At 39.7% G+C, this 12,747-nt stretch overlaps 1 pseudogene; it reads right to left on the bottom strand.

The window, feature by feature from the left end:
* Positions 1-7,022: 7,022 nt before the first annotated feature.
* LOC119543484 lies at positions 7,023-7,837 on the bottom strand (annotated as a pseudogene).
* Between the last annotated feature and the right edge of the window lie 4,910 nt (positions 7,838-12,747).

Raw genomic sequence — 12,747 nt, 5'->3', positions numbered from 1 at the left:
TCTCAGAGACCAGCCTGTTTAGTACATTGTACTCCATTAAGTTGGGAGTAAGGGAACCTCTTGATAACAGAACATGAGGGCACAGGCCCATAGAGATATTCATAGGGCCAGACAAGTAGGATCTTTCCTAACTAGAAACTAAAAGAAATACTAAAAATGGTAAATAATTTAAAGAAGTCCTGTGAAATAGTAATGTATAAAATCTTAAGTGTCGGGGCCTAGAAAGAGCATCCAGAGATTAAAAAGGAATGACAAGGCACCTCAAAGGATTGCTGAGTTGTGATGGTTAGGTTCTTGAGTCAACTTGGCCAGGTGATGGTACCCAGCTCTCTGGTCAAGCAAGCACTGGCCTAACCATTACTGCAAGGATATTTGTGGCTGATTAATAAACCAGAAGGCTGGTTTATTAAATCATCAGACAATTGGCTGCAGCTGTGATGGATTACATCAACAAAGGGCATGTCTTCCACAATGAGAGAATGCAATCAGCTGGATTTAATCCAATCAGTTGAAGACTTCTAGTGAGACAGATAGAGGACCTTCACTTCTTTGGCTAACCAGCAAAGCTTTTCCTGAGTAGTTCATCAAAGTTGCCAGTACATTGCCTGAGTAGTTCATCGAACACATTCAACAGAGTTGCCAGTTTGCTTTTTGAGGAGTTCATCGGACATCTTCATTGGAATTGTCAATCTGCTGCCTGCCCTATGGAATTTGGACTCATGCATACCCACAATTGTGTGGGACACTTTCATAAATTGTATATTTATAGATATCTCTTATTGATTCTGTTTCCCTGGAGAACCCTAACTAATACATTAGCGGTTTAAAATCATTAAATTAGCAAATCAGTGTGAAGCCAAACTTTTTACTTATCTCCACTCTCTATTGTTTATACCCTAAACTTTTCTCACACTGGAAGTAATGTAATGTGGTGGGAATTTCAGGCAAGGAGTTGAGACAATTTTAGTGTTAACCTCTGTATTGGCTACCTCTGTGAGTTTGAGTTAAAAGATTCCACTACAGGTATTTGGGCCTCAATTTCCTTATCAATACAATAAAAAGGATTGGAATAGAAGAGGGTGGCAAATAAGATTCAATCAATAACTGAAGAACTCTGTTGAAGAGGATTGAGAGACCATGTGAACCTGATCAACTTCTAATGTCTACAGTAGGCATTAAAGCAGAGTATGCATACGTTCAAAAGACGTACCATCTCTGGAATAAAAGATCAACAAATTCTCTTCCATTTCTAGCATTCTAGGAGTCAGATTGTGCCCTTTAATGGGCTGTTAGCATCTGCTAGGAAAATTAAGTCTGTCCAAATTCCACCAGAGGAAAAAGTGGAGAGATACCAGAAGCAATGACACAGTATTTAGTGGAGAAATGAAATCCTTTTTGAGTCTTGGGTGGCAGGAGCAGCAGCTACCCAAGATCTACCAAGAGTTCAACACTGCACTGTATCCCACGTGGCCTAAATATTGTGTTTGGGGCCAAAAGATACCTATCCAAACAATATATAGTGAAGGATACCTCCACCCACGATTGCAATGTTCAGGCAAATTGGCTCTCCTAGAAGGAAAAATCGACGTATTCATGAGGAATCTAATGATATCAAAGACTTGGTTTCAACAAAGTGATAACGGACATTAAGTTCTTCCAGTGTGAAACAAATTAAATTTATTTTTATCCATCTTAGTAACATACTGCATTTGAAGTTTCAGAAACTTGTTCCCATATAATTTAAGTTTACTCCCACTTCTTTCTCCCAGATGTAGATGTAATTTATGTAGAGGCAGACATTAAAATAAGCTACTAAGGGCAGACTTGCTTTAATTTACATAATGTTCTTTTGGGGGGAAAGTATTAAATCAATTTTAACCTGCTTGGGCTTGCATCCAAATAATGTGCAGGCCTGTTTGAAGAGAATCAGTTTTGAAATTTGTAAAAGATATCATATGAGATACATTATGCAATTAAGTAAAGGAATTTATACTTTATTACAGAATACTGTACCATCTGCTGGATGAATATAACTAATTAAATTTGACTTGGTATGTGATTTTTAACAAAGTTGAAAAACAAAAATTCTACAATGAATTCTTCAGCACCACCTGAAATGATAGCTACCCACTGGGAAAGATTGCATCCAGTCCTGATCAGGTTGCAAACAGACTTTCCATTGTCTGGCTTCAGTCTGCAAAATGTTTGCATTAGAAAGCAGGTCATTTTCACTAACTATTCACAACCAACAGGGAAAACCCAAATGCAATGCTTGCCTGCTATTGTCAAAGAACTAACAAGCTAACATGATGAAACCAAAATGGTTGCAAAGGTACCCTGGCTACAGAAAACAAATAACAATTTTGTTCTGAAGTGTACTGCCAAAATTACGGTTTAAAAAACGGCAACCAAGACAACTCTGTACAAAATATCCATTGTTTCTAACACTGCCATTAAGTTGAAATGCTACAGTGACAAACCAAGCTAGACTATACTACTCTTTGGTCTTAGATATGAGGAAATCAAACCTAGCCATCTCTACAAAGCTCTGTCACATCTGTCAAATGGAAATATTTTTATCAAGCCACCTTGGCAGGAGAGCTTTTGGGGGAAACAACGGATTTAGAAGGTGTTTTATATTAAGTGCTACATAAACTTGCCTATATGGATACTAAAATAACAAAATGGTTAGCTAAAAAATTTCTATCTGAATTTTGACTACTCAGTGTCAATTACTGAAGTAACATGATATGTGATTTTTTCACTTTTCACCCAGATGTCCTCATTATGTGTTAGCAGTGTCCTGGTTAATCTGTGTCAGTCAATGCATCATTGAGCATCAACAGAGGTGCTAGATTTACATCTTTTATAGGAACTAAGTCCTTTAAAGATGAACCATAATTTCTCTAGGGAACTTTGGTAAAATTATTACATTTTGCATATTTAAATGATGCTCATTTTTAAAAACAGAATAACAGTATATTATTTTCTTAAAGAAAGAGGCATTTTAAAGTATTCCTTCTTTTGTTAAAAGGGTTGAACAGTAGTCCTTAATAAGAGGAAGGAAATGAATAAGTGCATCTGGGTCTGGAATCTGTAAACATAGGAAAACTGTGCAGAGCAGCTGATCTATATAATTTCGTGATAAAGGCTTCTGACCAGCATATGCTACCACTTTGGGCTGATCGTGTTTATGAAGTATGCAGCATCATCACTCTTCAGAAGAGAGGTGGAGTTGGACAGAAAGAAAACTAAGGATTTTTCTGAGAAACAGAGTTGATACCATTTGGGTCTATATGAGGAAAAGATTCTAAAATTTCATTTGTGCAGGAATGAAGAATCCACGGGAAATGAGCATCTTGTAATTAACTAACTCCTTCCAATACCGAGGCTAGTTTTCTACAACCATTTTCCCCAGAGTGAAAATCATGGTTATCCTGGGAGCCTTAGACAGCTGAATTCAAAGTAACCTATTGACATATGGGAATGATAGGAACAAATGCCAAATTGAAATAAGCAGAAGGAACATATGAAATAAATCACTGCAAAGCTGAACATATGTAGGTAGACCTGGCCAAATTAGCCTTTGGGTAAACCAAGAAAAAGCAGAATGAGATAAATGCTTGGAGTTAGAGTAGGGAAATACAGTAAGTCTCCTGGGGTCAGAAGAAGCTTCAAGAAACAAATCTGAACTATAGGATTCAAAGGCAGCTATAACAGACTTCATCTATAAAAGCCATCGAGATTTATTCTGTAATTGTATATTTATTGAAAACATTTTACGGGGTATCTCTGTTAAGCTGACCTGCATGTTTACAATACATGTCCACTTCACAATGGATTTATAAGCATATATCATTTGCCAAAGTTGAAAATCTCCAACATCTTTATAAATACATTATCCAGACATTACTCAAAAACTGGAACTATTGTCCTGATGAGATGCTTGCAGTCAAGTCTCTGTGGGATTTTCTATCTAATACTGCCCAAGTAGGTGACTACTGCACGTCAGTAAGAAAGAATGGTAACTTGCACCTGTTCTCACTTGAAAATCGGGGCAATAGGGTTCCCCTTCAGTAGCCTGCCTGAGGTGGTGCCGACCTGAGAGGGATTCTGTCTTACTTCTGAAGTTTCCCTTTAAAATAGTTTTGGGGCATCCTGTCAACAGGTGCGTATTTTTTCTTCCACATAGGAGCAATTAAGATATCAACTGCTATTTCGTTGATTGCAGAGAGGGAAGAGGAGCTAAGATGTACTCACTGAGTACAGTTTAGGTTAGAAGCAGCATCTGGCTTTCTGTAAGGACCTGGTTTTATCCAATTTGGAACTTGATGTGATTGAGAAAATGGCATCAAGCAGCATTTTTTTCAGATCACAAAAGAGCAGTGTGGAACAGAACCTTAGGACTGTCAATGAGATCTGCTGTCCCCATGGTGACTGTAGACAGCCCTCTTCTCTGCTTAAGAAGAGATTTTGAACTTAAACAATGGAGATACACTGTACTGGTTTGAATGTATTATGTCCCCCAGAAAAAGCCGTATTCTTTGATGCAATCTTGTGGGGCAGACATTTTAGTGCTGATTAGACTGGAATACTTTGAGTGTTTCCATGGAGCTGTGCCCCACCCAGCTGTAGGTGATAACTCTGATGAAATAATTTCCATGGAGGTGTGGCCCCACCCATTCAGCATGGGTCTTGAACTAGAGCAGTATATAAGCTCAGACAGAAGGAACCAGCTTGCTACAGCCAAGAGGGACATTTTGAAGAAAGTACAGGAACTGCAAATGAAAGACATTTTGAAGACGGCCATTGAAAGCGGACTCTTGCTTCAGAGATGCTGAGAGAGGAAAAATACCCCAAGTGGGACTAAGAGTGACATTCTTGAAGAACTGCAGCCTAGAGAGGAACATTCAGGGAGAAAGCCATTTTGAAACCAGAACTTTGGAGCAGAAGCCAGCCACGTGCCTTCCCAGCTAACAGAGGTTTTCCAGACATTGGCCGTCCTCCAGTGAAGGTACTGATTGTTGATGTGTTAACTTGGACACTATATGGCCTTAAGACTGTAACTGTGTAACCAAATAAACCCCCTTTTATAGAAGCCAATCCATCGCTGGTGTTTTGCATTCTGGCAGCATTTGCAAACTAGAACAAACACTTTAGGTTTTCATTGGATATTTTCCAAATAGCTTCTTGGAAATAAATCTTTGTTGCATTATTTCATTTTAGAAAAATATACATTTTTTTTCCTTTTGGAAGTTGACACAATTCTGCCTTTTATTTCTTAATTTGATGCAACTCACTCACCTCATTCAGGAAGCACTGTGAGCTGTTACTCCTCACAGTAAACTAATAAATCCCCATTGTTTAAGCCAACCCATTTCATGGTATTTGCTGGAGCAGCCTAGGAAGCTAATGCAGAGTTACAAGGAAACAGGTGGCAAATTTCCATTCAAAGGTATGGACTCTTGTCCTAGTTTGCTAATGCTGTGGAATGCAAAACACCAGAGATGGATTGGCTTTTATAAAAAGGGGGTTTATTTGGCTACACGGTCACAGTCTTAAGGCCATATAGTGTCCAAGGTAACACATCAGTAATTGGGTACCTTCATTGGAGGATGGCCAATGGCGTCTGGAAAACCTCTGTTAGCTGGGAAGGCACGTGGCTGGCGTCTGCTCCAAAGTTCTGGTTTCAAAATGGCTTTCTCCCAGGACATTCCTCTCTAGCAAGCTTGCTCCTCTTCAAAACGTCACTCACAGCTGCACTCCATCCAGTCTCTTTGAGTCAGCTCATTTATATGGCTCCACTGATCAAGGCCCACCCTGAATGGGCGGGGCCACACCTCCATGGAAATATCCCATCAGTTATCATTCACAGTTGGGTGGGGTGCATCTTCATGCAAACAACCTAATTCAAACGTTCTAACTTAATCCCCACTATTATGTCTGCCCCACAGAGAATATGGCTTTTTCTGGGGGACATAATACACTCAAACCGGCACAACTCTCAACTAATCACTTAACACTGTGTTTCATCTTTGCATCCCCAAGGCCTAATTCAATGTGTGGCATGCAGTAAAGGCTCAATAAATGTCTATTTTTTTTTATGTTGTGCTCTTTATTGCCAAAAATGAAAACTTTTTAAAAAACAATTAACTGTTAATCAGTAAATATCCCTTCCTTTCTGTACTGAAACTCTGGCTTTCTGCAGACTTCCCCTGCCAGGCAGCCTAATTAACTGCTCAGGGAAGTATTTTCCTACCTGGAGTCAGTGCTAAGGGGCCAGGGCCAGTCATCATCATCAGAAAGAAATGAAATATGGGGGAGGAGACCTTTGCCCCCTCCCCAAACTAAATGATCAGGCCCTTGGTGATGAAGGAGCTCATAACTGATACATAAACAATGAAATACTGCGTTTATTTTGTGGGGGGAGGGGACAGCAAGTTCTAACACTATCCTAAAGGATGACCTCTCAAATTAGGGACACTTGGGGATTTGAGTGACATACCAGGCTGGTCCTGAGCAAGGGACTGCTTTGTAGGCAGCCTGAAGGAGGGTTCAAGCACTCTCCTAACACAGAAACCTATAGTACAGCTGTGAAAACCCCTTCTTTTGGACAGACAGGGTTTGAAGAGCTGGGATGACCAAGAGAGGAAGAGTAGTCCAGTTCTCCACAGGAAAGCAGGATGCCCCCCACGGGCATATGAGAAACAGGGTGAAAGGGATGTTTTGGTTTCTGGGAAGCACTACCACCATTTAGCAGGGAGGGACCAGGGATGCTTAATGTCTTCTGAAAAACTGTCCTTTCTCAAATACCAGTGGTATCCCCGGTAATCTATCTGTGACCAAGAAAGTCTGGAACAGGCCTACCTTTCCCTGTAGCTACCTTTCTGGTTGGTATTAATGCCCTGCCAAGAAGCTTGAGCAATGGCAGTCTGATTCCCAGATGCTAGACGAGTCTTAGGAGAGACTGAAATCCAGCTCTTGGCTTGGATCCCCTTTTTGCTGAAACAGGTGACCTGCAGTTAGTTTAAGGTTAGGATATCACTATGGATCTCGTGGCTTAATTGGGTCTGTAAATCACTCAACTTCTTTTTCAATCTGGATAAGGCTGAGAGGACAATGGTTTCAGGGTGCGGATAGCCACAGGACTCCATGCTGCAGTAAAATCCCTCTGGCTTGCCATTGGGGTCATAGGGAGCCTGTGACTCATCCTCATCCAGCTCTGATTACTCACTCTTTGGCCGTTCCTCTGGCTTGGGGTGCACTGTGGGCCTCAGGGCATTGTCTGGATCCTACTCAAAAGCCACCCTTGTGGTAAGGTTCCACTTGGTGTGTTCCTTGTCAAAGCCCTTTTCGGCACAGGCTCAAAGTCTCAGCTCCTGCCCCATTTAGAGCTTGACGATGAGGTTATCATCCTGCTCCATGTCATTATTTCAGCTCTACAGCAGTCACCAGAATGATCTGGGGGCTGTTGGAGATGAGGTCTCAAGATGTGACATGACGAGACTGCTCTTCATTGCACCACACATCGAAAGTGAACTCCTCCAAACACTCAGGCAGAACTCTTCACATGTGCAGTCTGGGAGTACTGTAGCTTGTCCACAATGTTGTCACTTGTGAGGGGAATCAATACAAGCCAGTGAGCAATGAACTTACCGTGAAGGACTGAGGAATTGGCATCAATTGGCACCCAGTCAATGGCTTTTATAAGCACCTCAGTGATGAAGATCTTTAGAATAGAATTGGCCACCTCCAGGTCCATATTCTCAACAATGAACTTGACATTCTCTTCTGTGAGCTTGGTGATTCGCAGTGTGGGCTGGTTGGCATAGGGCATCTCGCCCTGCACCCAGTGCCCTGCCCACACTCCACTGTCAGCCAATAAATGTCTATTGAAGAAGTGACTTGAGTATGTAGTGTCTCTGTGTCTCAGACGTAACAATAATATTAGCTTCACAGCATTTATGTGAAGTTTAAATATGATAGAGCACGTAAAAAGAGCTTTACAAAAGGTGGAATGCAATATAAAAGTCATTACCCCAAAGAAGACTAAGAAGGTATTTTGCAGTGGATACTAAACCTGGAGGGGAAAGGCAATGACTATAAAATCAGGCAGTTCAGAATTTATCCTGGAAACATTTGAATTTATCCTGTAGGTTCTTGAATTAAGTGAAATAAACATGGAGTTATGTCCTCCACATGATATAAACTGAAGCTGCTTCATTGCAGCACTTAAGAGTTGTGCCCTCTTCCCATTCCTGTTTTCTACTGTCCCTCCACGGTATTAGACAGCTTTCAAGGGAGAATGGTAATGGAAAGAGCATGGGTTTTGAAGTCAGACACATCACCATTCAAATCACAGTTCTGCATATACATATCTTCTCACTTCTTAATTCTCTGTCAAATAAGGATATCACTACCTACTTTGCAGAGCTGTTGATAGGATAGTATCTGTAAAAGTACTTAGCATATTATAGGTATAGAATATTTGCTCAATCAAAATGAATTATTATTAACATTTTTATTATTGTCATTGTCATTATTGTTGCTGATTTTTGGACACAGTCATTCCCCCCATCTTGAAATATACCAATTGCATGCAAAGTCATGGCACCACCTGAGCAGATTTTCTAATCTCATAGTCAGGTTGGCCTGACCCTCTGATGTGAACGGAGCCTTTGGAACCTGCTTCTCAGCCTTGCAGACATTGAAAATCTGGTAAACCATGTTCCTAGTTTGCCTTACACCTGCCCTCAAAGGGTCAGGATGATTGGTTTTGCATCTCAGAATAGCAACAGAGAGCATCAGAACATTACTGGATCAGATCTGGCTTTCCTCTGTTGTCCAGACCTATTGATTTATTCATTAACCTTTTCTTCGCCATCAGACAAGGGATACCCGCTTTGGATTATGAGTCTATGTGAGTTAATACCTCCTCTCTGGACAATGACTCTGACGCTTTTTGCACAACTTCTTATTCTATTGTCCTTTCCCGAATCCTAGATTTAACCCTTTCTATGTGGTGGAAATATGTTGTAACCTGTCTCTGGTATTCTGATTTCGGTCCCTGCCTTGATTCTTGCCCTAGAAATTTCAACTCTCATTCTCCATCAATTGTGTTAAAACTCAATGTTGCCTTTATCACGTGGGAAAAATAACTGCTGTCACTTAAATCTAATAAAGTTGTATGACATTAGCAAGTGTGTTTCTTAACAGTCACTCCCAAAGTTAATCAAGGATATTTCACTCTAAACAAAACAGCATGCTGATTGATTACTTCATTCATTCATTCGTTTGCTCAACAGCTATTCATTGAGGGCTGAAAACTAAAATGTTGGAGTCTGAAGACCTCACTTTAAATCAGTTTCTGCCAATTACCAGTTATGTGATTTGCGGACGTTTCCTCTAGCCAGAAGAAAAGGGTCTTTGGAACCAGACAGATCTCAGTTCTTAATTCCGTGGCCTTGAATAAATTACTTAATTTCTCTGAACCTCAGTTTCTCCATCTGTATGAAACACAGGATTATTGTGAGCAGAAGGATTAATATAAGCAGAGTACCTAGGACGGGGCCAAGCACGGAGAGAGAATGCATACACTCAATTATACCTATTGTTATTATACAACTTTTCAGAGGAAAACTGCCAATTTGGTGCATTGAGGTAGATGTAAGGAAATTCCCAGTGAAAGCTAGGACAGGATGTGGTCAGGATTTGCCACCCTTGCCCATGCTGTACTTCTGTTCCCAGGCGCCCCCTCCCCCAACCCCCCATCTTGAAGACCCAGTGCTAACTGGTTCAGGCTGAAGTGAGTGAACACTGAGGAAAGCATGAATTAGAAGGAAATTGCCCCGCACTCCCCTTGACTGGCCTGTCCTCTCATCCCTTTTCACCTTCAACTTTAAACTAGTTAGCACATAGCTCTTCCCACTAATCAGCTGCTTGGGGCACTTACGGATCATGCCTTCTGACTCGAGGTGTAAGGCAGGCCCTGCAGTCCTCAAAAGCCATTCACACAGATTTGACTAACTGTGATGATGATCATTCATATGCACAGATGTAGAAATGATTGGTGCTTCTAACTTGGAGAGAGCCAGATGTCAAAAAGCAGCCACAAATGCTCATATATAGAAAGAAAAAATGAGAAGTTTTAGGCAAAGAAAAAAATGAGTTGTTGCTCTTTTTCCTTTCTTAATAGTCTGCTTTGGAAAACATTTTATTGATCAAAATGGAAGCTTAATTTCTCTCTCACTATGTTGTTTATCTACATCTATATCTATACTGTACATATGCATACCTATATTATATGTGTGTTATGTATCTATATATGTATCTCTATCTCTATCTACCTATCTAATCTATCTAAATCAATAGTTTCTTCTTCAAAAGACATTTTTCATTCAATCAAGTTTTCTAAATCTCAGGTGTAGAGGCTTGAGGTAACAGTCTCCTTGGTTTATGACTTTCATCATCAATCAATAATGAAAGGCACTTGATTTGATGGACTGATTGCCTATTGTCTCCTTTTCCTGCAGCCATTTGCCTCCCTGCACCAATAGGCTAGCATTCTAATATGAATAATATGAATTATTTTCTTTAGATTTGTTCTTATAAAACATGAGCATGCACTTTTAATTTAAATTCATGGAACTTATCTCCATTTATTCATATTATCATCTATGTAACTTGTTGGATTTAAATTTTTTTCATAGAGGTTTTTGTATTCTTTCTTATGTTATTCCTAGAGAGCTTATATCTTTACATTCTGTACCTAGGAATATAGTTTTTGGTTACTATTGTGATTGGAAACTCACTTTTTATTAAATTTTCAATTAGTTATTATTGGCTATCTTAATTAGCTATTATGACAATAATGCTAAGTAAAAAACTGCCTCAAAACTCAGTGACTCATTACAATAAAACATCTTTTACATTACATTTTCAAGTTAGCTGTTGGTTGTTGTTCCAGTTTGCTAATGCTGCCATTATGCAAAATATCAGAAATGGATCGGCTTTTATAAAGGAGGTTTATTTAGTTACACAATTACAGTCTTAAGGCTATAAAGCATCCAAGGTAAGGCATCAACAATCGGGTACCTTCACTGGAGGATGGCCAACGGCATCCGGAAAACCTCTGTTAGCTGGGAAGGCACATGGCTGGCATCTGCTCTGGAGTTCTGGTTTCAAAATGGCTTTCTCCAAAATGTCAGTGTCAGCTTCCAAAGGCTGTCTTCAAAATGGGTCTCTCAGCTGCAGCTCCTCTTCAAAATGTCACTCTCAGTTGCTCTCTGGTCCTTCTGTCTGTGAACTCCTTTATACAACTCCAGTGATCCAATTAACACCCACCCTGAACGAGCCCGGTAACACCTCCATGGAAATTATCCAATCAAACATTTCACTCACAGTTGATTGAGTCACATAGCCATGGAGACACTCAATTAACAGGTTCCAACCTAATCAATACTAATACATCTGCCCCCACAAGATTGCATCAAAGATAATGGCGTTTTGGGGGACATAATACATCCAAACTGGCACAGTTGTTTTAGTTAGTTATTCCCACAGTAAGTGTGTATAACAAACCAGTCCCAAACCCATTAGCCTACAAAACTAAGCATTTCTGTTTCTCTCCCAAAGGGCCAGAGGTTGGTCAAATTCTGCAGGACACAGCTAAGATCAGGTGGGCTTAGCTCTAGGCCACACGTTGGATATAGGTCTGCTCTGTGTGTCTCATCATTTTAAATGCACTGATGGATTTAGTTAGTTAAATTTTTTTAGAATTTATTTCATCTATGTTAATAAGTGAAATTAACCTATGATTTTTCCATCCCTTTTACTGCTTTATCCCACTGTATAAGATTATACCAATCTGATAAAATGAACTAGACAGTCTTCACTGTTGCTTTATTTCTGAAATAACTTTTACAAAATAAGAATAAATCTTCCTTACAAGTTTGGTAGAACTCACCTGTAAAACCATTTGAAACTGACACTTTTTGGAAATGGAGATTTTTCATTCTGTTTCAACATCATTAATAAGTCTTTGATCTTTCCAAGTTTGCTCTTTCCTCTCCCCTCTTTTCCTTCTCCTCTTCCTCCTTCACCTTTGGTTGTAAACACACATCAGATTTGCTTAAACTGAAGATCAATTTTTCTTTTATTTTGAACAGCTGATAAACTTCTTAGGGGAATATCCTTGCCCCAAGCACAGCTTAACTAATTTCAGTCAGCTGCTGGAGAACGTCTTGTGCCAATTTTGATATTTTTATACTTTTCTAAAAATGGATCCATTTTATTTAAGCTTTGAAATGTATCCATTTCACCTAGATACTCAAAATTTTTAGCATATGGTTGTTCTAATACTCTTTAAATTTCCCTTGTGTCAGTGGTTATTTCTCCCTTTTCATTCTGTATTTTGTTGATTTTATCTTCTTTTATTCTTTATCAATTTTACCAGTGATTTTATGGGTTGAATTTTGTCTCCCAAAAAGATTGGTTTAATTCCTAATCCCTGGTTCTATGAATGTGACCTGTACTAGTTTGCTAATGCTACTGGAATGCAAAACACCAGAGATGGATTGGCTTTTATAAAAGGGGATTTATTTGGTTACACAGTTACCGTCTCAAGGCCATAAAGTGTCCAAGTTAACACATCAGCAATCGGGTACCTTCACTGGAGGATGGCCAATGATGTCAGCGAAACCTCTGTTAGCTGGGAAGGCACGTGGCTGGCATCTGCTCCAAGGTTCT

The sequence above is a fragment of the Choloepus didactylus genome, chromosome 8 (assembly GCF_015220235.1).
Source record: "Choloepus didactylus isolate mChoDid1 chromosome 8, mChoDid1.pri, whole genome shotgun sequence".
Taxonomy (NCBI): Eukaryota; Metazoa; Chordata; class Mammalia; order Pilosa; family Megalonychidae; genus Choloepus; species Choloepus didactylus.
The sequence above is the reverse complement of the archived record's forward strand: the minus strand, read 5'-3'. Positions and strand labels throughout refer to the sequence as shown.